Genomic DNA, 4196 nt, shown 5'->3' with positions numbered 1-4196 from the left:
TTTACCCTTGTGGGTAATAATATGGTAGCTAGACCTTCAAAATTTATGGGTCTAAACTTTGTTAGTGCTGTTTCTTTGCTATTCTTTTACCTTTCTTGGTCAGAGCGATGTAGTGGGAGCTGCAAACTTTACGTGCTCAATTTTGGCAGAGAACTTTGGCAAAGTTATCTGTGGTACCCATGAGCTATTGTTGCGTGTGGGAAGTGGGTGATTGAACAGTAAGATTCATGTGTTTTCTACTTCCTCAGAAGTCTTCGACAGAATGCCCATAATTTCCGCAAAGCTGAGTGTGCGTGTGACAGGTGCTGACAAGGCTGGAAAAGTAGGTGCCTCTTCGATTTCTGAGATCGGCCCTCGTGGTCTCTGAGGAGCTCAGCTTTTGAGAAAGCGAGCGCCTCTTCGATTTCTGAGATCGGCCTTCGTGGTCTTTGAGCAGCCTAACTTTTGAGAAAGCAAACGCCTCTTCGATTTCTGAGATCAACCCTCGTGGTCTCTAAGCAGCCCAGCTTTTGAGAAAGCAAACGCCTCTTCGATTTCTGAGCAGACGCCTCTTCGATTTCTGAAGATCCGTCGAGTGCAGATTTTTATAGGGGCTGGCATTAAGTTCCAAAGCACACTTGAATCTCCACCAGTAGAAGCTCCATTCTTGCACTTCTAAGATCTTGATTTGTCCAACCTCTTCTCTCTTCAACACCTTTGAAAATGTCTGGTCCCTCCGACCGTCGTTTTGACTTGAACCTTGTTGAAGAGGCAGCCCCGCCTTCTCCAGACAACATATGGCGCCCATCCTTCGTCTCCCCTACTGGTCCTCTTACCGTTGGGGATTCCGTGATGAAGAATGATATGACTGCTGCGGTGGTGGCCAGGAACCTTCTCACTCCCAAAGATAACAGACTACTTTCCAAACGGTCTGATGAGTTAGCTGTTAAGGATTCGCTGGCTCTCAGTGTTCAGTGTGCAGGTTCTGTGTCTAATATGGCCCAACGCCTATTTGCTCGAACCCGCCAAGTTGAATCATTGGCGGCTGAGGTGATGAGTCTCAAACAGGAGATTAGAGGGCTCAAGCATGAGAATAAACAGTTGCACCGGCTCGCACATGACTATGCTACAAACATGAAGAGGAAGCTTGACCAGATGAAGGAAACTGATGGTCAGGTTTTACTTGATCATCAGAGATTTGTGGGTTTGTTCCAAAGGCATTTATTGCCTTCGTCTTCTGGGGCTGTACCGCGTAATGAAGCTCCAAATAATCAACCTCTGATGCCTCCTCCTTCTAGGGTTCTGTCCAGTACTGAGGTTCCGAATGATCCCCCTCCGGTGCCTTCTCTTTCTGGGGCTCTACCGACTGCTGAGACTTCTCCTAAGCAACCCTTGTGAAGGCTCCCTCTTGTTTGTTTATTTTGACTCATGTATATGTACACATTTGTAGCTTATCGGGGATATCAATAAATAAGTTTTCCTTCATTTCAACGTATTGTGTTAAATACACCAAAACCTTCTTCGCTAAGTTCTTTGAATTTTCTTTTGTTGAAGCTTGTATGTTGAAGCTTTCTGAGTGGAACATGTAGGTTGGGGTAGTGTTCCCTTAATTTCCCGAGTGAGGAAAACTTCTCGATTGGAGACTTGAAAAATCCAAGTCACTGAGTGGGATCGGCTATATGAATCTTAGAACGCCATTGTGCTCGGTCCTGTGTCATGTCCTTCGTTAGATCCAAGTACTCTAAGTCTTTTCTTAGAGTCTCTTCCAAAGTTTTCCTAGGTCTTCCTCTACCCCTTCGGCCCTGAACCTCTGTCCCATAGTCGCATCTTCTAATCGGAGCGTCAGTAGGCCTTCGTTGCACATGTCCAAACCACCGTAACCGATTTTCTCTCATCTTGCCTTCAATTCTTAGCCACATGGATATGACAAAAAAAATAACAGACAAAATAAGTTGGATAAGCATACATATGAAATTGAGTAATAAATTGACGTAGTCTTGAATTTTATATAGTCCTACCTTTCCTATGAATTTCTACCATGGATCACCCTTAAGCCTGTATCGGGTTCGTAGTTTTCCAAATTCTTAACTTTTCTAATATAGCCATCGAATTTGCAGTCTCTAAATTACTGTAGGGCGGCACTCCATTTTATATATTTCGCATAATCTTAAATAAAAAAGTTAAAATCATTAAGAACTCACATTGTTCCTTAATATATGACGGACTTTCAAAGTCCCAAGGAACTTTAGACTCTATTGTTAAAAAAGCTGACTCTATAACAATACAAATTCACTACCAAGTTCAGAACTTTCAGTAAAATGAAATATTTCAATTCAATCTATCTATGTTCTAATTTTTCAAAAAACCATCCAATATAAAACACTTAAAAAAAAGATTACAGCGAGGATGGAGGCGGCGGCGCTGACATGAGGGTCGGAGAAGTCGAGATTAGTAAGGATTCCGGTGCAGACGGCATCCCAGAGGTCGCAGTTGTTGGAATTTACACAACAAGAGAAGAAGAAATATTTTGACAATTTGGTAAAGGGGGGCTCTTCGCCATCCCTCAAACCTATTTGTATTTTCATATTGGAGAGAGACATTGTTTTCTCTCAGGTTTTACACGGGTAGCTTTTCCTTTATCGGAAAAATCTAAGGAAAGCTAATGAAAATGTTTTGAAAGCTTTGAGTTTTAACGATAAGGATAAAATAAATAATGTGAATAGTATCAAGATTGACTTTTTAGTATAAAAATATGATTTTTCGTTAAAATAGACAGTAACGGATGTTTTTCGTTAAACTTCCTAAAAATCTATCTACTTGGCTTTTCTCACGCACCACATTTTTACATGGTGGAGATTAGCTCTCATATTTACTTGGTGGAGATTAACTATCACATGCTAGTACAACCTCACTACCATGGCGTGATCCTGTAAGAATTTTATAGATAGATTTTCAATAAGATTTTTAACTAATTTCATAGCATCACGTATTATGATCAGATAACAATTTTACGGATAGGTTTTAAATAAGATTTTTAATTAATTTGGTCGCTCGATGTGTCATTATTTGTTCAGAATACTTACGAATAGACTTTCAATGATCATTTTTTATCACCGAATCCCCCACGGTAAGGGGACCGGTAGGGGATATGAAGGATGGCCGCCATATGTTGTCTGGTGAAGGCGGAGCTGCCTCTTCACCAATGTTCAAGTCAAAACGACGATCAGAAGGGCCAGACATTTTTCAGAGGTGGTAAAGAAAGAAGAGAGTCGGAATGATCAAGATTAAACAAGTGCAAGAAGGGAGTGTTTACAGGAGGGTACTCAAGTGTGTTGTGGAACAAAATTAACGCCTCTATAAAAAGAAGAAATCAAAGAGGCGCTCCTCAGAGAAGCATCCTCTAGCAAATCGAAGAGTCGGGGCTCCTTTCTCAAAAGCCGGATTCTTTTCTCAAAAGAGGAGTTTCCGTTCTCAAAAGCCGGATTCTTTTCTCAAAAGAGGCGTTCATTTCTTAAAAGTTGGGCTTGCTCAGAAACCACGAGCCGAACCCCGGATTTCGCAAGATCAATTCGTCCAGACGTGTTGTCACCCGTCACACGCAAACTCAGCTCTGCGAAAATCACGGGCAGCCATGTCGAAGTGCCGATTCCAACCATCTGTCTCTCTAAGCCTAGTCAGCACTTGTCACATGCAACTGGCAGCTTTGCAGAAATTACGGGCAGCTTTGTCAGAAAGCGCATAATTTGTATTCTTCACCCATCCACCGGCTGCCGACACTAAGTGAGAGAACAGTTCCGGTTGTGAAGACAAGTCCTATAAGTTTCTACATTCGCCTTCCACAGCAAAAGCACACTCTCTCAGCACACCCTCTCAACACCTCTTCATCTCCGAAAATGCATTCCCAAAGAATCCTCTCGAGTCACTCTGTGTTCCTCATTCCTTGGGATACTCCTGCGAACAACCCATTCAAAGCAAAAGTATTTCATATCATAAAGGTTGAAAGCAAGAGTATCTCATATCATGCTTTCTCCATGTCCTTCTCCTTGTCTTTGTTTTCCGACAAGGAGAAAGAGAGCAATCAGCCAGCATTTGGTATCAATCTTCCGATCTGGAGCCAACTGCCTGGAACCCCTTCCTGATTGCTTACCTAGCCTTGCTCTCGAGTACTCATCTTCATCATTTTATGCTTTCTCTTCGTCTACCACATCTGCCTGGGG

The sequence above is a fragment of the Malus domestica genome, chromosome 14, assembly GCF_042453785.1.
Source record: "Malus domestica chromosome 14, GDT2T_hap1".
Classification (NCBI taxonomy): domain Eukaryota; kingdom Viridiplantae; phylum Streptophyta; class Magnoliopsida; order Rosales; family Rosaceae; genus Malus; species Malus domestica.
The sequence above is the reverse complement of the archived record's forward strand: the minus strand, read 5'-3'. Positions refer to the sequence as shown.